The 24,779-nt window shown below is 50.1% G+C and overlaps 1 pseudogene; it reads left to right on the top strand.

Annotated features, from left to right (window-relative positions):
- Positions 1 to 975: 975 nt before the first annotated feature.
- Positions 976 to 2,833, top strand: LOC147267331 (uncharacterized; annotated as a pseudogene).
- The last annotated feature ends 21,946 nt before the right edge of the window (positions 2,834 to 24,779 follow it).

The raw sequence follows: 24,779 nt of genomic DNA, 5'->3' as shown, positions 1-24,779 counted from the left end.
AGGGGAATAACAACCAACCAGGCCCACCAAGAGCTGAGATGGAAGGTACTGGAAGGGCATATGGGAAAGAGAAGCATCACACAACATCCATGCACAACGCCAGTGGACCTGAGAACTGACCGCAGAAACCTCCCAGAGCCAGAAGCAGTGATCATCTCAATGGCAGACATCCAAGAGAGAGTGTCAAAGAAGAAGAGCTGGACAGCACCTGGCCCTGATATGATCCACAAACACTGGCTAAAAAAGCTAACTGCACTCCAAGAATGCCTTGCAGCACAGATGAACCAGCTGCTAAGGGATGGGACGCACCCAGAGTGGCTAACCCAGGACAGTCCTGATCATGAAGGACCCCCAGAAGGGACCCATCACATCCAACTACTCTCCACAAAACGGAAGCTCCTGTCAGGTATCATCGCAGCTAAGATAAGTAAGCACATGGGTCAATACATGAACAGGGCTCAGAAAGGACTTGGCACTGACACCCAAGGAGCCAAGCACCAACTACTGGGTGACAGAGCAGTCGCCTGAGACTGTAAGAGCAGACAGACCAACCGATGCAGCGCCTGGATTGATTAAGAGAAAGCCTACAACTCGATGCCACACACACGGATACTAGAACGTCTGGAACTGTACAACATCAATGGTGAACTGAGAGCCTTCGTCAGAAACTCGATGGGGATGTGGAAGATGACCCTAGAGGCCAAGTCAAAGCCAGCAGCCCAAGTTAACATCAAGTACAGCATAAAACAAGGAGATGCACAGTCACCACTGCTGTTCTGCCAAGGCCTGAACCCCTCAGTCAGAACATCACAAAGAGTGGTTATGGATACCGATTCTGAAGCGGGGCAACGATCAGCCACCTGCTCTACAGGGATGACATCAGGTGTACGCCAGGAATGAGTGAGAAACTGACTCACTGATCCACACCGCCAGGATCTACAGCAACGACACAGGAAGGTCATTCAGATTGGGAAAATGTGGCTGGAATTATCAAGGAGAGGCAAGATGATCAGAACTGAAGGGGTCGACCTACCAGAAGGGAATAAAGGTGACATCCAGAGCAGCTACAATTACCTTGGGATCCCACAGGCTGATGGAAACCACGAGCAGGCAGCAAGGAAGTCAACCACTACCAAATACCTCCAGAGAGTAAGACAAGTACTGAGAAGTCAGCCAAACAGTAAGAACAAGGTCCGAGCCATCAACATGTCTGTACTGCTGGTCACCAGATACCTGCTGGGACCATAAGCTGGCCAAAGGAGGAGATAGAAGCCCCAGACGTCAAGACCAGACAGGTCCTCACCATGCACGGAGGGTGACACTCTGAGTCCAGCATCCTGAGGCTGAACACTAAGCAGAAAGAGGGAGGACGAGGACTCGTGAGCATCAGAGTCACTGTCCAGGATGAAACATCGAAAATCCAAGAGTGCATCTAGAAGATGGCCCCTCAGGACGAGCTGCTCAGTGAATGCCTCAGACAGCTGGAACCTGATGAGAGTGAGGAGGGGGGGGCAAGATGGATGGATAACCATCTATACGGCAGGTACAACCACCAGATTGAGGACGTGACTGATATCAAGAAGACCTCCTGATGGCTGGAACACACTGGACTGAGAGACAGCACAGAGGCACTCACCATGGCAGCACAGGAGCCATGGAGGCCAAGGTCTACCATATCAGGTCAGACCCAAGGTGCAGGCTGTGCTAGGATGCTCCTGAGACAGTCCAAAATATAGTAGAGGGGTGGAAGATGCTGGCTGCAAAAACATACATGGAGAGGCACAACCAAGTGGTGGTGAGAGTGTACAGAAACATCTGTACCCAGTATGGACTAAAAGTACCCAGATCCCAATGGGACATACCAGCAAAAGTGGTCAAGAACAACAGGGCTAAGACGCTACGGGACTTCAGCTTCCGGACGGATAAACAACTACTGGTGAACCAACCGGACATAGTAACGGTGGACATACAGCAGAAGAGGGCAGTGGTGATAGATGTGGTGACACCAGCTGACACCAACATCAGGAAGAAGGAACACAAGAAGGTTGAGAAGCACCAGGGGATAAAAGAACAGCTAGAACGGATGTGGAAGGTCAAGGCTGACGTGGTCCCAGTGGTAGTAGGAGCACTTGGGGCATTGACTCTGAAACTGGGAGAGTGGATCCAGAAGAATCCAGGACCACCACCTGAAACCTCAGTCAAGAAGAGCTCAGACCTTGGAACAGCTAAGATACTGAGTACTAGAGGATGACACAGAACCACCCTACAAGAGTGAGAGGGACACTCACATACTCTCTCTCTCTCTCTCTCTCTCTCTCTCTCTCTCTCTCTCTCTCTCTCTCTCTCTATATATATATATATATATATATATATATAGAGGCCATCTAGGGACTAGGCTGATTGATTCTCTAAATTGACCGTAGGTATGAATGTGAGTGTGAATGGTTGTTCGTCTCTGTGTGTTGGCCCTGCGATGCGGAAGACGACGATGGATGGATGGATGGATTTTTTTTCTTTTTTCCCCATAAGTGCTTTCACAGTGTGTTTGGGTCTTCACTCATGTTGGAACACACACTCTGTGACGGTAAAGTCCTTTTAGTATGAATGGAAATAAACGGGACTGTTTTGGGATTACTGGCATGATCTAAGATTTAAGACAGACTCATTTAAAAACCACATGAGGACACTGACATCTGCCCACGAGTCAGCACAGCGCTTCAGCACCATTTTTAAAGAGAGAAAGTGAATATGCCATTAAGTGCCATCTTCTCTTTGTCTAGGTTGGGCTCAAGGTGACATGGGAGTCTGCTCTCATCACCCCAGCCGGCCGTGACACGTATTCTCTGTGGAACTCATTAAAGGGCAGAGGGGATCTCTGCACCAGCGGCATGTTCAACAAACTAAGACATTTAACGAAAAAAAAAATCCATTTGGTTCCATGAAACACCTGCCAAGACCTCACAGATGCTTTGTTTAAATGTTAAGTTGCCCTTTCAAGGTGAGCTAGTCAGAATTTTACCTTGATACTTTTGTGTGTGTACAAGTTGCAGTTGAGGAACACACTCTGAAACTAATTACTACTGTTTGACAGACTTTTTTTTTATTTGGGGAACTATTTTGTATCATACAGTGTGAGTGCCTCTTTCCGTGTAAAGCTGTTTGCTGTTTTTCATTCCCTATCCTCTCCCCAGAATAGTCAATGTAGCTTTCAACATGGCTCGTGCTAATATATAACGAATTAATAATACTAAAGCAGGGGTCACCAACACGGTGCCCTCGGGCACCAGGTCGCCCCCAAGGACCACATGAGTCGCCCGCAGGCCTTTTCTAAAAATAGCACAACTCACTAGTGAGCTGCGTCTAAAATTTAATTTTATTCTGTTGCTATTCTTTTTTAATCACACTGCATTTATATAGATTTAAAAATGACAATATCTTAAAAATATGTTCGTGAACTTTAGTTAAATTTAGGTGAACTCTGACCTACTCGAGTTCAAAGGTCAGTATTGTGCGCGTGACAAACCAGTGCTAGTGGAGAGTAAGCTAGCGGGCGCAGCGCGGATGGATGCTGAATGCAGTTTCTTACCCCAAAAACATGGCAGAAAAAAGAAGAAAACTTGTCACTTTCACAACGAATGGGAGGAGGAGTTCTTTTTTACGACTGTGAAAGAAACCTGCGTGTGTCTCATTTGCGGGGCGAGTGTGGCGACGTCAAAGCGGCACAATGTGGAGAGACACTTCACTACGTGTCATAAAAGCTACCATGCTAACTACCCACCGGGAAGCGCACTACAGGCAGAAAAAGCCCGTGAGCTTAAGGCAGCTTTGGGTAAGCAACAGTCTTTTTTCTCGAGGCCGGCGAAAAAGTCACAAAAAGCAACCGAAGCCTCGTTTAGAGCTGCACATTTTCTGATCAGGAAGAAGAAGGCATTTTCAGACAGAGAAGTTGTCAAAGAAGCAATGATGATAATTGCTAACACTGTACTTAAAGATGAGAAAAATGGAACCGATCTCATCTCCACCCTCTCCGACGTCCAGCTGGGGGCATCCACGATGGCTAGACGAGTGTCAGCTTTGTCTGGTAACTTGGCCAATCAGCTGGACCGGGAGGCGAAGTGCAGGTGGTTTAGCATCCAGTGAGACGAGTCCATGGACAGCGCATCTGTTGGTTTTTATCCGGATGGTGTTTGAAGATTTCTCCACAAGAGAAGAACTCCTGACACGACTGCAAGTGATGTAAGTGATCATCTGAAAATTTAACAATTACTGAGATTAATAAAGTGCTGAATATTGTTTCCCACCTTTTGTCGTTGCTGATAATTTTTGTGACAAATCATTAACGTGATCAGTGTCTTCACATAGATGAGTATTATTAACAATGTATAACTAAAGGCAAACTTAGCAAAATTGTTATTTCAGGAGAGCCTTTCAAATTGGTAGCCCTTTGTATGACTCAGTACCCATGAAGTAGCTCTTAGTTTCAAAAAGGTTGGTGACCCCTGCACTAAAGTGTTAATAAGTGTCAGCAGCCTCCAGGCTCACACAAGCACATCAACCCAGTAATCGTCACACAAATGGACAGTAATCCCCCCTTTTTTCCATAATATATTTCCAGGAAGTATCTCTGTTCATTCTCAGCAGCTTCTGCAAATCACAATCACTGTTGTGATGCAACAAAAAGATATGTTCTTGTTAAGTTTAGCCACCAAAAACAAGAATATCAGGTTAGTCTGTGGTTTGCATTACAGTCTTTGTAGCATTGTTTATTGTGACTCTAACGCCTGTCTTTAAACCCCAGGTGCCCCTGGGGGGACCTGGAGCCAGGAACATGGTGTTGACACAAAATATGGTCAGAAACGCCAAGTGTCATCAAAGACATCGGACACCTGTATCCATACCCACCAATCAATAGTTGAAAATTTGAAACTGCAAGGAGACGAAGCTGAAAATACTTTTAGATAATTAAATAATAAAAATATTAAGACTGTTACTGTAACTACATAAACATGAGTTAACTGAGCTAACAAGAGTTGTTTAGTTGTCATAGTCAAGAGGCTCATTGACAAAATCATCTGCTCTTTTCTACAAGGATGCATTCATAAACCCTATTGTTCCACCCCGTAGAGTTCCACACTGTACATTACTGCACCGTCCTGCCCTGTTCCGTATTTTACCATAATGTAGCATACTTTACCAAACTGGACTGTATAGGGATGAGGTAATACTTCATTTTCTGTATCTGTGGAACCACTAATTGTATTGTACCATTCTGTACCCTACCACACGGTACTATATAGGGACGGGCCAGTCCACCATGTTCTGTATCTGTACAACCACCAACTGCAGCGTACCTTTTTCATACCATACTGTACCATACTGCATCTGTACAACCACCAAAATGATTTGTATTTGAACTGTATCCCATGGAGGGGCGGGTCTTATTCCAGAAATGGCTTGGCCTAAACTGAAAGTGGATGTGGCTTAATGTGGACTTGTATTGTTTTTGCTGATTTGGTTGAAATAAATTCATTGGGATTGATTAGAAGTTGCTAGAACGCTGCAGCCAGGGTTCTGACAGGAGTTAGAAGAGAGAACACATCTCTCCACTTTAATAATAATAATAATGATAATAATACATTTTATTTATAAGGCGCCTTTCAAGGCACTCAAGGTCGCCGTACAACAGTTTAAAATAGATAAATAAATAAAATAAAACATGCACGATTTAAAAGAACAACAACAGAAGTCCCTAGGAGAGCACAAGAGAGGGCATTCAGCCATATGCCTGTCTAAAAAGGTGAGTTTTGAGATGATTTTTGAAGGTGTCAATGGAGTCAATGTTTCTGATGTCAGGAGGGAGGGAGTTCCAGAGGTGAGGGGCAGAGCAACTGAAGGCTCTAGCCCCCATGGAGGTTAGACGGAAGGAGGGGACATTGAGGCTGATGGAGGAGGAAGACCTGAGAGACCGGGTGGGAATGTTGGTGTGGAGAAGGTCTGACAGGTATGAAGGCGCGAGGTTATGGATGGTTTTGAATGTATGGAGGAGGATCTTGTAGTCAATGCGGTGTTTTATGGGAAGCCAGTGGAGTTGATGTAGAACGGGGGTGATGTGACTGATGACAGGGGTTCTGGTGATGATTCGGGCAGCTGCGTTCTGGACCAACTGAAGCTGATGGAGGAGTTTGTGTGGGAGACCAAAAAGAAGTGAGTTACAATAATCCAGACGTGAGGTGACGAGAGAGTGGACCAGGATTGCAGCGCTGTTGGGAGTGAGAGATGGGCGGAGACGGTTGATATTCCGGAGGTGGAAGTAGGCGGACTGGATGGTGTTGTTGATGTGGGTATGGAATGATAAGGTGGAGTCGAGGACGACACCCAGACTCTTAACCTGAGGGGAAGGGGAAACGAAGGTGTTGTCAATGGTGAGGGTGAAACTGGGATGCTTGTTGAGTGTGGATTTGGAGGAAATGAGGACTACTTCTGTTTTATCACTGTTAAGTTTGAGGAAGTTTGAGGTGAACCAGGATTTGATTTCCTGTAAACAGGCACAGAGGGAGGAGGGTGGGAGGGTGGAGGAGGGTTTGGAGGAAACGTAGAGCTGGGTGTCGTCCGCGTAACAGTGAAAGTAGATGTTATGCTTACGGAATATCAGTCCAAGTGGGAGGAGGTATATGATGAAAAGGATAGGGCCAAGGACAGAGCCCTGGGGAACACCAGAGGAGAGGGGGGAGGGATCGGATGTGAAAGATTTTAACTGAATGAATTGAGTACGGCCAGAGAGATATGAGCGGAACCAGTCCTGTCTGATAGTCCAATGGAGGCAAGTCGGTCGAGGAGGATGGAGTGAGATATGGTGTCAAAAGCCGCGCTCAGATCGAGAAGGATGAGAATGGATAATAGTCCGGAGTCAGCTGCCAACAGAAGGTCATTGGTGATTTTAAGGAGGGCTGTTTCTGTGCTGTGATGAGGGCGAAAACCGGATTGGAACTGCTCGTAGAGGTTATTGTTGGAGAGGTAGGCCTGGATCTGTGACACTACTACTTTTTCCAGGATTTTAGAGAGAAATGGCAGGTTGGAGATGGGACGAAGGTTATTGAAGGTGTTGGGGTCTAAACCAGGTTTCTTCAGTGTTGGAGTAACAGCAGCGGATTTAAGAGATGATGGGACAGAACCAGAGGTGAGGGAGGAATGGATGATGGCAGTTATCAGGGGCAGCAGAGACGGGAGGGAGGCTATAACCAGCGAGGATGGCAAGGAGTCAAGTTGGCAGGTGGATGGCTTGGATTTCCGGATAAGTCTGGATAAATCAGCGGCAGAGGGGAGTTGGAAGCAGGAGAGGAAGGGGGCTGGGGGGTGGAGGACAAATGGAGGTGGACAGCTGGACGTAGGAGGGGTCAGTTGCTGGTGGATGGAGGCTATTTTTGTATTGAAGAAAGACATCAAGGAGTTGCAGTGGTCGGTGGAGTAGAAGTGAGGGGGGAAGGAGTCAGGGGGGCGGAGTGAATTGTTGACCAGTGAAAACAAGGCCCTGGTGTTCCCCGCACCAGCAGTGACTTGTTGTGTGAAATATTGGGATTTGGCGGAGGAGAGTGCGTTTTTATACTGAAGAATGTGGTCATGGAACATCTGTTTGTGGATAGTGAGTCCAGTTTTTATAGAAAGCCGCTCCAGCTGACGTCCTTTGGCTTTCAGTTGACGTAGATGAGGACAGAACCAGAGGGCGGAGTGGGGAAAGGAAACGGTCCGGGTCTTGAGGGGGGCGAGTGTGTTGAGCAGAGTCTGTAGACCATCATTGTAAAGAGAAACCAGTTGATCCGGGGTGGATGGGGGGGGGGGGTGATGATGGAGAAACTGTCAATGCCTGATTTGAAGTCTGCTATATTAATGTTTTTAATGTTACGGAAGGATATGATACGTGACTGTTTGGTTTTGGAAAGTGTCAGGCTCAGGTTGAATGAGATAAGCATGTGGTCAGACATGCTAGAGCCTAAGGCAACACCAGAGCAGCAGACTAGATCTAAAATATGGCCTTTACTATGGGTGGGGAAATCAATGTATTGTTGAAGTCCAAAACTGTCCAGGCAAGAAGTGAAATCTTTCGTGAGAGGGTGATCTTTGTTGTCCATGTGAATATTGAAATCACCTCACAGAATTATGTTGGGTGAGAGTGAACAGATTTGGGTGAGGAATGTAGTGAACTCATCAATGAAGACCTTATTTGGTTTAGGTGGGCGGTAGATGTTCACAAGCACAACGGGAGTGGGTCCATTCAGCTGTAGTGCCACAGACTCGAATGACTGAGAGACAGGCACTGAAACAGACGAGACTTTCCAAGTCTCGCGGTGTATTATCGCGAGACCTCCACCTCTGCCGGTGAGACGGGGTTGACAGGTGTAAACAAACCCATGAGGAGTAGACTCGTTCAGCTGAGAGAAGTCATCAGGATGTTGCCACGTCTCCGTCAGACAAAGAAAGTCATACTTGCGGTCGAGGAGGAGGTCTTGCAATAGTTGTCCCTTGCCAGTGAGGGAACGGATGTTGAATAATCCCAGTTTGACGTCGCAGAGCTGGTTGGAGAAGGCGACATTAGCCGACCTGGCTAGGCTGGCTAACGCGCTGTGGTCCACCTACGGGTGTATCTCGGAGGATGGCGGCGGGTGGAGGACCAGATGGAGTTTATGGCGCTGGAGTCATCAATGCGATAGCTCCGTCTGGCTCCGCGGTGGATGTACCTCCGGTGAGAACGGCGATAGATGTCCGGGAAGTGATGCAGTACAGGTGGAGGAGCAGTTCAGTGGTGTCGGAGTTGGAGGAGCTCCGCGCTCATGTATTGGATCAGGGTTGAAGCTGGGGATATCACGACGGACAGGACAGCCCACCAGAACACAAAGCTCATAGCCAGATTGTAGATCCACATGATGCACGGGCAGTTGTAGACAACGTTCACCGAACCACAGTAGCAGAGACCAGGTGAGTGTAGCACCGCACGCTACAGGTGGCACGTGGACATCCTAAACACGGTATTAACAAACCGATCGAATTGACAGTGGGCCCAGTGTAGAGACCAACAGTACCGTGTTCGCCCAGATTATGCGATCTGCTACAAACAGTGTAGAAAATCATAACAAACATTAAGAAACAACAACCGGAGAGCAGCGGCAGCTAATCGCGGCAGCTAATCGCGCCAGCGTTCACTCTAACATCCGGGTCCATCCATCCGCCAATCTGCTTCTAGAAGATGGTCAACAAGTGTGTGTGTGTTTAGCTTCTCTCCTTCCTGTAGGATCGAGAATCCACTTCAAAGTCCTTCTGCTGACTCATCAGGCTCTCAATGATGAAGCTCCATCCTCTCTGAAAGAGCTCATTTGTCCCTCCTGTCCTACCAGAGCACTCCGCTCCCAGAATGCAGGTCTGTTAGTGACTCCCAGTATCAATAAAAACAGACTGGGAGGTAGAGCCTTCAGGTACCGGGCTCCTTTACTGTGGAACCAGCATCTCTCCATGGGTCAGAGAGGCAGACACTCTGACTACTTCTAAGTCTCTCTCCTTCTCTCCTCTCTCCCCTCCACTCCTCATCTCCCCTCGTCCTCTCCCCTCCTCTCCTCATCTCCTCTCTCCTCCTCTCCTCTCCTCATCTCCTCTCATCCTCTCCTCTCCTCTCCTCATCTCCTCTCCTCTCTCCAATTCTCCTCTCCTTCTCTTCTCTCCTCTTCTCTCCTCTCCTCTCTCCTTTTCTCTCCTTCTCTCCTCTCCCCTCCTCTCCTTCTCTCCTCCCCTCTCCTCTCCTCTCCTCCTCTCCTCTCCTCCTCTCCTCTCCCTCCTCTCTCCTCCCCTCCTCTCCTCTCCTCTCTTCTACTCTCCTCTCCTCTCCCCCTCTCCCCTCCTCTCCTCTCCCCTCCTATCCTCTCCTCTCCTCTCCCCTCCTCTCCTCCTTGGTGTCTCTCAGTCTCTCTGTGTTTCCACAGATCCACCAGAGCTCCAACCGCCACCTGCATCACCCCCCCCCCCCTATTCCCTACTGTTACACCGGCCTGCCTCCCCTTCCATGAACCAGTCTACCATCCAGTCCCCCATCAAGCTGGCTTGCTCTCCCTGCCTCCCCTCCCATGAACCAGTCCACCATCCAGTCCCCCATCAAGCTGGCTTGCTCTCCCTGCCTCCCCTTACATGAACCAGTCTACCATCCAGTTCCCCATCAAGCTGGCTTGCTCTCCCTGCCTCCCCTCCCATGAACCAGTCTACCATCCAGTCCCCCATCAAGCTGGCTTGCTCTCCCTGCCTCCCCTTCCATGAACCAGTCTACCATCCAGTCCCCCATCAAGCTGGCTTGCTCTCCCTGCCTCCCCTTCCATGAACCAGTCTACCATCCAGTCCCCCATCAAGCTGGCTTGCTCTCCCTGCCTCCCCTCCCATGAACCAGTCTACCATCCAGTCCCCCATCAAGCTGGCTTGCTCTCCCTGCCTCCCCTCCCATGAACCAGTCTACCATCCAGTCCCCCATCAAGCTGGCTTGCTCTCCCTGCCCCCCCCCCCATGAACCAGTCTACCATGCAGTCCCCCATCAAGCTGGCTTGCTCTCCCTGCCTCCCCTCCCATGAACCAGTCTACCATCCAGTCCCCCATCAAGCTGGCTTGCTCTCCCTGCCTCCCCTCCCATGAACCAGTCTACCATCCAGTCCCCCATCAAGCTGGCTTGCTCTCCCTGCCTCCCCTCCCATGAACCAGTCTACCATCCAGTCCCCCATCAAGCTGGCTTGCTCTCCCTGCCTCCCCTTCCAGAAGCTTCCTTCTTCAGCTGTTATGAACATTTCCATGTTTCCTCCATTCTGTGTTATAAACTGTTTTCTTGTCTGTACCAACATCTCCTGCACGTCTGTCCCTCCTGGTGAGGGATCCTCCTCCCCTCCTCACCCTGAGGTTTCTCCCATTTTTCCCTGTTAAAGGTTTTCTATGGAGTTTCTCCTCAGTCGATGTGAGGCTCTGAGGGCAGAGGATGTTGTTATGATGCCATGAAGCCTGGAGACAAACTGGTGGGGAAAACAGGCTACAAAGAAAACTGCCTTGCCTGGATGGATGATTTGTTCACATTACTAGTAGACTTAGAAAATGCTTATAGTAAAAACTCAAAACTGTACTGGTAGTACTAGTAACATAAAATTGTCTACTGGCACATGATTTTTGCTTTACTAGTATGGTATACTCGTGTACTAGTGCACCAAAAACTTTGCTAGTAGAGCAAAATTTTGGTTTACTTGTACTACTTGTAAACTGAAAATATCTTACTAGTAGTACTAGTAGACTAAAATTCTAGTAGTACTACTAGTCAGATCTAGCATTTAAGGCTTACTAGTACTACTACTGAACATTTTCCCAGTCTACTAGTAACACACGTTTCTCAATACTGCACACACAAAATGCTAAACCTGACACTCCCTTTGCAAGAAGACTCCTGCCATCAAATCTCTACACTGTGTCCACAAAATGGAACTCATGTTTGCTACGCACGGTCGTATTTTCCAATGACACACACCGTTCATCGAGCACACACAACTGAGCTTTTGCTGCACACGACCAAGCATTTACAGCACATTGTGGTGCAAAATTGAAAACACGATTGTAAAATGGAACCAGCCGTATGACTGACAGTGACTGTGGAAAATAAGATTTCTCCTTTTGTAACAATGACTGAGTGTAGCCTCATTTTTTTATAAAACAAACTTAGAACAGCACACAAACGTGCAGCCAAAAATGTTTCGTTTTTGGACGTGATTGAGGAATCATCATGATCGAGCATCATCACGCCTTCGCTTTCTGTCAGGCCAGAGGGCCTCGATGTTCTCCCTATCTAAACATTTCTGGAAGAACCGCCTTGAGTGGCGCACGCATCCCTGAATGGACTCAAGGCTGACGTCACCACGGGTGAGTACGGCGGGAGGAATAACACCGTAAAATGTGGGTGGTCCTGGAACCACTGACGTACAAGCAGAGCCCGGTGGAAACTCACATTGTCCCAGATGACAACATAATCAATTCTTTGTGGATCCTCAATGTGATCTGGTGGAACAAGTTGTTCGTGGAGGTCATCAAGGGAGGCCAGCAGCAAGTCTGTGTTCCAGGCACCGAGATGTACATGGACACTATGGTGATTTCTTGCTGCACATGGTTTTGTTCCCACCACGCTGGCCCGGACCCAAACAATGGCCCGCTGGCCTATGGTGTTTCTTCCCCTGCGCCTCCTCTTGACCAGATTAAACCCAGCCTCATCTATCAAATATATTCATGTAGTTCATTCGCAGTATCAAGCTACTGGATTCGCTGAAACAAAAACAAAGAGAATGCAAGTTACTGTATGGACAAAGGTCAAAAGACACTGTAGAAAAGGAAAAAATATGACTGTCCGTCACAGGTGGGCTCCCATACCTGTATGCCAGTGCTTCCTGTAATGTCTGGGACTGACAAGCACAAACTGGCGCCGCAGCTCCTTCACGTGGTCTGTTTCTTTCGACCCTACAGACCTGTTTCCTAGCGAAGAATTCCTCTTGAGGACGCGGTCCAGAGTAGTCGGGCTGACAGTCTGGATGGTAGTGGAAGCTGCAGTATCTGCTAGGATCTTTGTTTCATTTCTCTGAGGTTCGTTGCATTGTTTTCACCAACCATGTTCACAATCAGGGTCTCCTGCTCCGGTGGAAAAACACATCTTTTCCCACTGTGAGGCTGTCTTTCAGTCCTGCTAAATGTAACTACTGTGAGCACACTGTATCGTATTGGCATGGAGTATTGTATTACAGTACACAGTACATACATTACACAGACAAATAGATTGATAGTAAAGTATAAATGAGTACCTGTTCTCCATCCTGGATGTTCTTATGATGGCACAAACTGTGAATCGGCTGAGATTGGGCTGGACCCTCAAGCCAGCCTCCCTCAACCATGGTTCAGCACATTCACAGTGGCCCCAGTCTCATGAGATGGAATAGTTCTCCTTCTTCTTACTCCTCCTGCTCCTCTCTGTCCTCCTGTTCCTGCTCCTCTCTGTCCTCCTCCTGCTCCTCTCTGTCCTCCTCCATGTCCTCCTGCTCCTCTCTGTCCTCCTCCTGCTCCGCTCTGTCCTCCTGTTCCCGCTCCTCTCTGTCCTCCTCCTGCTCCTCTCTGTCCTCTGGCTCCTCTCTGTCCTCCTCCTGCTCCTCTCTATCCTCCCCCATGCCCTCCTGCTCCTCTATGTCCTCCTGCTCCTTTCTGTCCTCCTGCTCCTGCTCCTGCTCCTCTCTGTCCCCCTCCATGCCCTCCTGCTCCTCTCTGTCCTCCTCCTGCTCCTCTCTGTCCTCCTCCTGCTCCTCTCTATCCTCCTCCATGCCCTCCTGCTCCTCTATGTCCTCCTGCTCCTCCATGCCCTCCTGCTCCTCTCTGTCCTCCTCCTGCTCCTCTCTGTCCTCCTGCTCCTCTCTGTCCTCCTCCTGCTCCTCTCTATCCTCCTCCATGCCCTCCTGCTCCTCTATGTCCTCCTGCTCCTTTCTGTCCTCCTGCTCCTCGCTGTCCTCCTGCTCCTCTCTGTCCTCCTCCTGCTCCTCTTTGTCCTCCTGTTCCTGCTCCTCTCTGTCCTCCTGCTCCTCTCTGTCCTCTTCCTGCTCCTCTCTGTTCTCCTCCTGCTCCTCTCTGTCCTCCTCCTGCTCCTCTCTATCCTCCTCCATGCCCTACTGCTCTTCTCTGTCCTCCTGCTCCTCTTCGTCCTCCTCCTGTTTCTCTCTGTCTACCTGCTCCTCTCTGTCCTCCTGCTCCTCTCTGTCCTCCTGTACCTGCTCCTCTCTATCCTCCTGTTCCTGCTCCTCTGTCCTCCTCCTGCTCCTCTGCGTCCTCCTGCTCCTCTCCGTCCTCGTCCTGCTCCTCTCTGCCCTCCTGCTCCTCTCTGTCCTCCTGTTCCTGCTGCTCTCTGTCCTCCTCCTGCTCCTCTCTATCCTCCTCCATGCCCTCCTGCTCTTCACTCTCTTCCTGCTCCTCTTCGTCCTGCTCCTGTTCCTCTCTGTCCTCCTGCTCCTCTCTGTCCTCCTCCTGCTCCTCTCTGTCCTCCTGCTCCTCTCTGTCCTCCTCTTCCTCTCTGTCCTCCTGTACCTGCTCCTCTCTGTCCTCCTGTTCCTGTTGCTCTGTGTCCTCCTGCTCCTCTCTGTCCTCCTGTTCCTGCTCCTCTCTGTCCTCCTCCTGCTCCTCTCTATCCTCCTCCATGCCTTCCTGCTCTTCTCTGTCCTCCTGCTCCTCTTCATCCTCCTCCTGTTCCTCTCTGTCCTCCTGCTCCTCTCTGTCCTCCTCCTGCTCCTCTCTGTCCTCCTCTTCCTCGCTGTCCTCCTGTACCTGCTCCTCTCTGTCCTCCTGTTCCTGCTCCTCTCTGTCCTCCTCCTGCTCCTCTGTGTCCTTCTGCTCCTCTCCGTCCTCCACCTGCTCCTTTCTGTCCTCCTGTTCCTGCTCCTCTCTGTCCTCCTCCTGCTCCTCTCTTCCCTCCTGCTCCTCTCTGTCCTCCTGTTCCTGCTCCTCTCTGTCCTCCTCCTGCTCCTCTCTATCCTCCTCCATGCCCTCCTGCTCCTCTCTGTCCTCCTGCTCCTCTTCGTCCTCCTCCTGTTCCTCTCTGTCCTCCTGCTCCTCTCTGTCCTCCTGTTCCTGCTGCTCTCTGTCCTCCTCCTGCTCCTCTCTATCCTCCTCCATGCCCTCCTGCTCTTCACTCTCCTCCTGCTCTTCTTCGTCCTGCTCCTGTTCCTCTCTGTCCTCCTGCTCCTCTCTGTCCTCCTCCTGCTCCTCTCTGTCCTCCTGCTCCTCTCTGTCCTCCTCTTCCTCTCTGTCCTCCTGTACCTGCTCCTCTCTGTCCTCCTGTTCCTGTTGCTCTGTGTCCTCCTGCTCCTCTCTGTCCTCCTGTTCCTGCTCCTCTCTGTCCTCCTCCTGCTCCTCTCTATCCTCCTCCATGCCTTCCTGCTCTTCTCTGTCCTCCTGCTCCTCTTCATCCTCCTCCTGTTCCTCTCTGTCCTCCTGCTCCTCTCTGTCCTCCTCCTACTCCTCTCTGTCCTCCTCTTCCTCGCTGTCCTCCTGTACCTGCTCCTCTCTGTCCTCCTGTTCCTGCTCCTCTCTGTCCTCCTCCTGCTCCTCCATGTCCTTCTGCTCCTCTCCGTCCTCCACCTGCTCCTTTCTGTCCTCCTGTTCCTGCTCCTCTCTGTCCTCCTCCTGCTCCTCTCTTCCCTCCTGCTCCTCTCTGTCCTCCTGTTCCTGCTGCTCTCTGTCCTCCTCCTGCTCCTCTCTATCCTCCTCCATGCCCTCCTGCTCTTCACTCTCCTCCTGCTCCTCTTCGTCCTGCTCCTGTTCCTCTCTGTCCTCCTGCTCCTCTCTGTCCTCCTCCTGCTCCTCTCTGTCCTCCTGCTCCTCTCTGTCCTCCTCTTCCTCTCTGTCCTCCTGTACCTGCTCCTCTCTGTCCTCCTGTTCCTGTTGCTCTGTGTCCTCCTGCTCCTCTCTGTCCTCCTGTTCCTGCTCCTCTCTGTCCTCCTCCTGCTCCTCTCTATCCTCCTCCATGCCTTCCTGCTCTTCTCTGTCCTCCTGCTCCTCTTCATCCTCCTCCTGTTCCTCTCTGTCCTCCTGCTCCTCTCTGTCCTCCTCCTGCTCCTCTCTTCCCTCCTGCTCCTCTCTGTCCTCCTGTTCCTGCTCCTCTCTGTCCTCCTCCTGCTCCTCTCTATCCTCCTCCATGCCCTCCTGCTCCTCTCTGTCCTCCTGCTCCTCTTCGTCCTCCTCCTGTTCCTCTCTGTCCTCCTGCTCCTCTCTGTCCTCCTGTTCCTGCTGCTCTCTGTCCTCCTCCTGCTCCTCTCTATCCTCCTCCATGCCCTCCTGCTCTTCACTCTCCTCCTGCTCTTCTTCGTCCTGCTCCTGTTCCTCTCTGTCCTCCTGCTCCTCTCTGTCCTCCTCCTGCTCCTCTCTGTCCTCCTGCTCCTCTCTGTCCTCCTCTTCCTCTCTGTCCTCCTGTACCTGCTCCTCTCTGTCCTCCTGTTCCTGTTGCTCTGTGTCCTCCTGCTCCTCTCTGTCCTCCTGTTCCTGCTCCTCTCTGTCCTCCTCCTGCTCCTCTCTATCCTCCTCCATGCCTTCCTGCTCTTCTCTGTCCTCCTGCTCCTCTTCATCCTCCTCCTGTTCCTCTCTGTCCTCCTGCTCCTCTCTGTCCTCCTCCTGCTCCTCTCTGTCCTCCTCTTCCTCGCTGTCCTCCTGTACCTGCTCCTCTCTGTCCTCCTGTTCCTGCTCCTCTCTGTCCTCCTCCTGCTCCTCCATGTCCTTCTGCTCCTCTCCGTCCTCCACCTGCTCCTTTCTGTCCTCCTGTTCCTGCTCCTCTCTGTCCTCCTCCTGCTCCTCTCTTCCCTCCTGCTCCTCTCTGTCCTCCTGTTCCTGCTGCTCTCTGTCCTCCTCCTGCTCCTCTCTATCCTCCTCCATGCCCTCCTGCTCTTCACTCTCCTCCTGCTCCTCTTCGTCCTGCTCCTGTTCCTCTCTGTCCTCCTGCTCCTCTCTGTCCTCCTCCTGCTCCTCTCTGTCCTCCTGCTCCTCTCTGTCCTCCTCTTCCTCTCTGTCCTCCTGTACCTGCTCCTCTCTGTCCTCCTGTTCCTGTTGCTCTGTGTCCTCCTGCTCCTCTCTGTCCTCCTGTTCCTGCTCCTCTCTGTCCTCCTCCTGCTCCTCTCTATCCTCCTCCATGCCTTCCTGCTCTTCTCTGTCCTCCTGCTCCTCTTCATCCTCCTCCTGTTCCTCTCTGTCCTCCTGCTCCTCTCTGTCCTCCTCCTGCTCCTCTCTGTCCTCCTCTTCCTCGCTGTCCTCCTGTACCTGCTCCTCTCTGTCCTCCTGTTCCTGCTCCTCTCTGTCCTCCTCCTGCTCCTCTGTGTCCTTCTGCTCCTCTCCGTCCTCCACCTGCTCCTTTCTGTCCTCCTGTTCCTGCTCCTCTCTGTCCTCCTCCTGCTCCTCTCTTCCCTCCTGCTCCTCTCTGTCCTCCTGTTCCTGCTCCTCTCTGTCCTCCTCCTGCTCCTCTCTATCCTCCTCCATGCCCTCCTGCTCCTCTCTGTCCTCCTGTTCCTCTTCGTCCTCCTCCTGTTCCTCTCTGTCCTCCTGCTCCTCTCTGTCCTCCTGTTCCTGCTGCTCTCTGTCCTCCTCCTGCTCCTCTCTATCCTCCTCCATGCCCTCCTGCTCTTCACTCTCCTCCTGCTCTTCTTCGTCCTGCTCCTGTTCCTCTCTGTCCTCCTGCTCCTCTCTGTCCTCCTCCTGCTCCTCTCTGTCCTCCTGCTCCTCTCTGTCCTCCTCTTCCTCTCTGTCCTCCTGTACCTGCTCCTCTCTGTCCTCCTGTTCCTGTTGCTCTGTGTCCTCCTGCTCCTCTCTGTCCTCCTGTTCCTGCTCCTCTCTGTCCTCCTCCTGCTCCTCTCTATCCTCCTCCATGCCTTCCTGCTCTTCTCTGTCCTCCTGCTCCTCTTCATCCTCCTCCTGTTCCTCTCTGTCCTCCTGCTCCTCTCTGTCCTCCTCCTGCTCCTCTCTGTCCTCCTCTTCCTCGCTGTCCTCCTGTACCTGCTCCTCTCTGTCCTCCTGTTCCTGCTCCTCTCTGTCCTCCTCCTGCTCCTCTGTGTCCTTCTGCTCCTCTCCGTCCTCCACCTGCTCCTTTCTGTCCTCCTGTTCCTGCTCCTCTCTGTCCTCCTCCTGCTCCTCTCTTCCCTCCTGCTCCTCTCTGTCCTCCTGTTCCTGCTCCTCTCTGTCCTCCTCCTGCTCCTCTCTATCCTCCTCCATGCCCTCCTGCTCCTCTCTGTCCTCCTGCTCCTCTTCGTCCTCCTCCTGTTCCTCTCTGTCCTCCTCCTGCTCCTCTCTGTCCTATTCATGCCCTCCTGCTCCTGCTCCTCTCTGTCCTCCTGCTCCTCTCTGTCCTCCTCCTGCTCCTTTCTGTCCTCCTGCTCCTCTTGCTCGTCTCTGTCCTCCTGCTCCTCTCTATCCTCCTCCATTCCCTCCTGCTTCTCTCTGTCCTCCTGCTCCTCTCTGTCTTCCTCTTCCTCTCTGTCCTCCTGTTCCTGCTCCTCTCTGCCCTCCTGCTCCTCTCTGTCCTCCTCCTTCTCCTCTCTGTCCTATTCCATGCCCTCCTGCTCCTGCTCCTCTCTGTCCTCCTGTTCCTGCTCCTCTCTGTCCTCCTCCTGCTCCTCTCTGTCCTCCTTAATGGCCCCCTTCTCCTCTCTGTCCTCCTCCTGCTCCTTTCCGCCCTCCTGCTCCTCTTGCTCGTCTCTGTCCTCCTGCTCCTCTCTATCCTCCTCCATTCCCTCCTGCTCCTCTCTGCCCTCCTGCTCTTCTCTGTCCTCCTCTTCCTTCTCCTCTCTGTCCTCTTCCTGCTCCTCTCTATCCTCCTCCATGCCCTCCTGCTCTTCTCTTTCCTCCTGCTCCTCTTCGTCCTCCTCCTGTTCCTCTCTGTCCTCCTGCTCCTCTCTGTCCTCCTCCTTCTCCTCTCTGTCCTATTCCATGCCCTCCTGCTCCTGCTCCTCTCTGTCCTCCAGTTCCTGCTCCTCTTTGTCCTCCTCCTGCTCCTCTCTGTCCTCCTCCTGCTCCTTTCCGTCCTCCTGCTCCTTTCCGTCCTCCTGCTCCTCTTGCTCGTCTCTGTCCTCCAGCTCCTCTCTATCCTCCTCCATTCCCTCCTGCTCCTCTCTGTCCTCCTGCTCTTCTCTGTCCTCCTCCTGCTCCTCTCTGTCCTCCTGCTCCTGCTCCTCTCTGTCCTCCTGTTCCTGCTCCTCTCTGTCCTCCTCCTTCTCCTCTCTGTCCTCCTCCTTCTCCTCTCTCCTCCCCTCCTTGTTCTCTTCCTTGTTCTCCTCCTTGTTCTCCCCCTCCTCCTCTCACTCTGACACTTCTCCTTCTCTGGTTGCTCTCTTCAAGGTTCTCCATTGTTCACCAAACCCAGAGGAGCTGGCTCAAGGCACTTATATGCTGCAGCCCTGATTGCTAACTGCTCACCAGACCTGAATTTGTTGAGTTTTGAACACTTGTGTGTTGTCGGTTGACACCACTGGGATGTTCCATGAGAGGTGTGTGCAACAGAACATTGTGTGTAGTGTTGTGACAACAAGGTGATGTGCAGTTGGCGTCAGAGTGTAAAGAAGGAGAGTCCAGGAGAGTCATAAAGGAGTTTGAAGTCGTGACAATTCGGGTCGAGCGAGTGGTAGGTGAAGTGAAGGTTGTGCAAATTGTGCCAAAGTTTAGATTTTTGTGTCAACAATCGTGAAAAACTGCACTAGTGACACTTTTTGCTTCACTAGTAAAGTGTACTCGTGCTCTCGTAAACTAAAATTGAGTACATGTACTCCAAATTTGAGTACTAGTAGAGCTGAACTACAGTCACTGATATCAGTTTTAGGTTCAAATGACTTGTCATATCTCATAGAATGAGTGTGTGTTTGTGTGTGTGTGTGTGTGTGTGTGTGTGTGTGTGTGTGTATGTAGCTGAATAGCACAGGATTATAAGGGGGAGTGTTATTTAGTTGCAGGCCAGATGATGGCTGTATTTTGTTCACTGATGTTTAAATGAACGGACAATTTGACTGTGGAGCTGAGGAAGATGCAGTTCTCACTGCTTTTTTAATAAAAACAATCTATTATTCTATTAATCTGCAGCCAGAGGGAGTTGTGTCATCCATTCAGCTGCGTCAGCTGACCTTCAGCTCTCCAGTACAGTGAACAAACACCAATGAGAGAAGTGAGTCCCGGACACAGAGAAGATGTGTGTAGCCTTCAGCGTTGATCTTCTGGGTGATGACAGAGTCAGCAGCAGCGGAGCTTCTCAGGTGTGTATGTGACTGGCGGCCAATCAGAGATAGTGGGACAGAAAAAACACCTGAGCACAGTTAATGACACATTGTTACTTGTTAGTTAGTCTACAGCAGCGCAGTATCTGTACTGGTTACTCATTTCATCTAAGTATCTGGCGAATACCCACTACTGTACCTTACAGTACCGTACTGTGTGTCTTCAAATCCATCCCTGTAGAACCTCCCACCTAGTAGAGTAGGTGTAGAACCTCCCACCTAGTAGAGCAGGTCTAGAACCTCCCACCTAGTAGAGCAGGTCTAGAACCTCCCTCCTAGTAGAGTAGGTGTAGAACCTCCCACCTAGTAGAGCGGGTCTAGAACCTCTCACCTAGTAGAGTAGGTGTAGAACCTCCCACCTAGTAGAGTAGGTGTAGAACCTCCCACCTAGTAGAGTAGGTGTAGAACCACAAGTAGAACCTCCCTCCTAGTAGAGCGGGTCTTGAACCTCCCTCCTAGTAGAGTAGGTGTAGAACCTCCCACCTAGTAGAGCGGGTCTAGAACCTCCCACCTAGTAGAGTAGGTGTAGAACCTCCCACCTAGTAGAGCGGGTCTAGAACCTCCCACCTAGTAGAGTAGGTGTAGAACCTCCCACCTAGTAGAGTGGGTCTAGAACCTCCCACCTAGTAGAGTAGGTGTAGAACCTCCCACCTGGTAGAGTACGTGTAGAACCAAGAGTAGAACCTCCCTCCTAGTAGAGCAGGTCTAGAACCTCCCACCTAGCAGAGCAGGTCTAGAACCTCCCTCCTAGTAGAGCGGGTCTAGAACCTCCCACCTAGTAGAGCGGGTCTAGAACCTCCCTCCTAGTAGAGTAGGTGTAGAACCTCCCTCCTAGTAGAGTAGGTGTAGAACCTCCCACCTAGTAGAGTGGGTCTAGAACCTCCCACCTAGTAGAGTAGGTGTAGAACCTCCCTCCTAGTAGAGCAGGTCTAGAACCTCCCTCCTAGTGGAGCAGGTCTAGAACCTCCCTCCTTCTATGAACCAGCACATCTGAGACAGCAGAGATGAAAACCTTCCTTTTAAAGGAGGAAGGTGAAGCAGACCCAGGATCAGTGGGGACGGACGTCTGCTTTGACCTGCTGGAGGGAGAGAGAGAGAGACAGAGGACAGGGACAAAGATGGAGAAGAGACAGAGAAAGGAGGGAGAGAGAGACAGAGGAGTGGGACTGAGACAATGATGGGGGAGAGACAGAGACAGAAGAGAGAGGGTCATAGAGAGAGAGAAAGGAGCGAAAGAGACAGAAGACAGAGACACAGAGGAGACAGAGGCAAAAGAGGGAGGAAAAGAAATAGAGAGAGACAAAGGAGGGACAGATAGACGGAGGACAGAGACAAAGATGGAGAAGAGACAGAGAAAGGAGGGAGAGAGAGACAGAGGAGTGGGACTGAGACAAAGATGGAGAAGAGACAGAAAGACAGAGAGAAAGAAGGGAGAGAGAGAGATGGAGGAGAGGGACAGAGACAAAGATGGAGAAGAGACAGAGAAAGGAGGGAGAGAGAGACAGAGGAGTGGGACTGAGACAAAGATGGAGAAGAGACAGAAAGACAAAGAGAAAGAAGTGAGAGAGTGACAGAGGAGAGGGACAGAGACCAAGATGGAGAAGAGACAGAAAGAAAAGAGAGGGACAGAGACAGAGAGAGAAAGGAGGGAGCAAGAGATGGTGACAAATGTCACATTCGGCTTTTAGGTTGAAAATAATTAAGGGAAACCTCATGTGACCTATTTGTCACAATAACAAAACTGGAAACGGTCCTCTCGATTAATCATGTTATTTTTGAATTTCACTTCCTGTGTTATTAGTAGTATGGATAAGAAGCGGCACTACACTCTCCAAAATGCTCTGGACATCGTCGTGGGAGATGATCGCAAATTTGAGGGACGTGACGACAGCTCAGCCTCAGACGAAGATCCTAACCACCCAGATGACACTCCCAACAAAGAAGGGTTAAAAAAATGACAAGTACCTTGAGTCTAGTGATTCAGAGAGTGAATCAGGTGATTTAGATGGGGAACCACAACCCAGCATGGACCCAGGACAACAAAATACAACTGGCCAAGGAAAAAACAACAACATTTTCTTGGCAAAAGAAACCCCTTTGATGCCCCCGAGTGCTCATTCAAAGGACCACATGTCACACCTCCAGATAAACGCTGTATTCCTCTGGAATATTTCAGAAAGTTCTTAACACCAGAGATCCTTAAATGACTGAAGGAACAGACAAATTTTATAGTGTACATTAATCTGAAAAGCACAACAATATTAACACTATCAGAGCTGCAAATACTGACAGGTCTCTACCTGTGCATGGGTCTTTGCCAGCTACTGGGAAATCGTGCATCCTGGGTCAATGACACAAGGTGTCCCATGGTGGCGGATAACATGTCACGCAACTATTTTCAGAACATTCTGGTGTCTCTATATTTCATTGACAACACTGATTTAACAAACAGGGCAGCTGAGGATAAATTTCGGAAAATCCGGCCATGGCTCGATTTGTTTCGCCAACAATGCCTGGAAATCACCCCAGCAGAGCACAACTCCATTGATGAACAGATGGTGTCCTTCAGAGGGACACACAGTCCAATAAGACAGCATGTGAAGGGCAAGCCTCACCCTTGGGGACTGAAAGTTTGGGGCTGCTGTTCTTCCTCAGGGATCCTCTGTGATTTTGAGGTCTATGAAGCTGGCAGTGGAAAAAAAAAAAAAATTCTGGACATGGGAGGTGATGTTGTGCTCAAGCTTTGCGAAACTCTCCCATCTAACCAAACCACATACAAAGTATTTGCAGACGTTTTTTTTTTTTCCTCAGCACCACTGGTGCTCAAGCTTCTCGAGCAACAGATCTACTTTGTAGGAACACCGTGAAGCAATCACTTGAAGATGACAAAGTCTTGCCAAGAGAGGCCAAGGATCTGTTGATGCCAGGGTGGAGAAGGAGGAAGCATGGTCATTGCCGAGTGGTACAACGATGAACTGTTACCCTGATTTCATCCTACTGTGCAGTTGAGCCCCAGGACAAAGCACAACTCAGGAGCAAATCAGACAAGGCATTTGTGGAGGTCAACAGGCCACACATTATGAAGGAGTACAACACATGTATGGGGGGGGGGGGGTTGATGGATGCATTGCAAGGTACAAGTACCACATGAGCTTACGGGGATGGTATGTCTACCTGTTCTGGCACACCATCATGTTAGCTCTTGTTAATGCATGGTTGATCTACCGCCACCACTGTGCACTACTTGGTGTCCACTAAAAGAAAAGGAGCTTCCAGCCAGAGGCTGCCACCTGCCTCATTCTTTGGCAGGCACAAAGTCAAGTCAGGTTTATTTGTATGGCACCAAATCACCACTGCCCAAGAGAGTTGGAGTTGGAGTTGAAAATTGATGTTTGCACTGACCGGGTTGCACATTGGCCCGTAAAAGTGACAAGTGCGGCCACTGCAAAATCTGCAGAATCAATGCCACCACCAACCTCTGTGAGAAATGTTGTTCGAAAGTCCATGTTGTGTTCATTTATTTGATTAGTTTACTACAAATTATAAGTTTATCGCTAAGTTTTCATATGTCTTACGTTCTTGAATGCACCATTGTTTTCCTGAGGCTATTGGACGCATCACACTCGCGTGCGGTATAGTTAAGTAGCAGCGAGTTCTCGCTTTTGATGTGTGCCCAGCAGCAGTTAGTTGTGTTTTTTCCCTCTGCCCATTGATTTCCATGGTTTATTTCTGAGTGTAAATGACAGAAGGTGAGTTTCATTACATTTTACTTTATAGTTAAATGCTGACACTGTGATAACTTTTTATTTACCTGATAGTTGACTGATGTTAATTTATGCTCATTTGAATAAACTAAGCTAATCCATATAAATTATATACATGAACCTCCTGTGAGGTGCTGTTTATGAATAATATAATATTGTGCTTATTAATGCAGTCCTTTATTACTTTAATTTTATACTTAGTTTGGTTTTTTTCCTGTATTGTGATTACAGACCGCAGAATAAACCACGTTAAAGGCATATCTGCCACTTACGTGCTCTTTAACGGGAACACCAACCTCCTTACCTTGCCTCTCTAAACCAGAATACTTGGAGATTCCCCCTATCTCCTGTTTATGGTCCTTCGAGCCGGATTAGAGAAATAACCAAGGTATGGAATTGGCAGATACACCAGCTGAGCCTGCACCATCACGTGCTTCGCAGAGAGATCGACACCCACCAACTCACCTGAGTGACTATGTGGTTGCAACCCTCCCTTCAATGGGACAAACCCACACCACGCAGCAAGCTCATTCAGACAAGTGTTCACGTAGCCAAACAACACGATCCTCTCAGCGGAGCTCCAACTCCAGGTTCACAAGGTCATCACGATCATCCATGAGCAGATTCTCCTTCAATATCCTATCAGAGTTAGAAAATGCCCAACTTGAAGAACGAGTGAAGGAAATGGAGCTTGTGGAACTGAAACAGCACATAGAAGAGGATCAGCAACTAGACTATAAGTGTCAACGACTTCAAAGTCAAGCGAGAGAAGCTCAACAGCTACAAGATGAAGCCATTCGGACACAAGAAACATTAACTAGACAGCTAGAGAGGCAACGACAGCTAAATAAGAGATCAAAGGAACTGGAGATCGCCAAGCTGGTTACTTCTATCCTCAAAGAGAAAACCCAGGACCCTAATGGTGCCAAGTCTTCACCTCACTCATCAGATCATAGCCAGGTAAATAATCCTGTATCCCCACCTCCAGAAACCTTAGCCCCGCCTCCAATGACAGTGTCTCCCTCAGCTGCACCTGAAACGGTGGGGGTTATGGACCCAAATGCAACACACTGAGCAACAGAAGTTGAATCGGTAATGGCCTTTATTCCGAGGATGCCAGGAACGTAACCACAATAATGGGCAGGCAAAAACAGAGGCAGTCTTGCAGCGAATCAAGGCAGAAGTGGTTACCAGG

This window comes from Aulostomus chinensis, chromosome 3 (assembly GCF_037954235.1).
Source record: "Aulostomus chinensis isolate RoL2024-O1b breed Wild chromosome 3, RoL_Achi_v1.0, whole genome shotgun sequence".
In the NCBI taxonomy this organism is placed as follows: domain Eukaryota; kingdom Metazoa; phylum Chordata; class Actinopteri; order Syngnathiformes; family Aulostomidae; genus Aulostomus; species Aulostomus chinensis.
The sequence above is the reverse complement of the archived record's forward strand: the minus strand, read 5'-3'. Positions and strand labels throughout refer to the sequence as shown.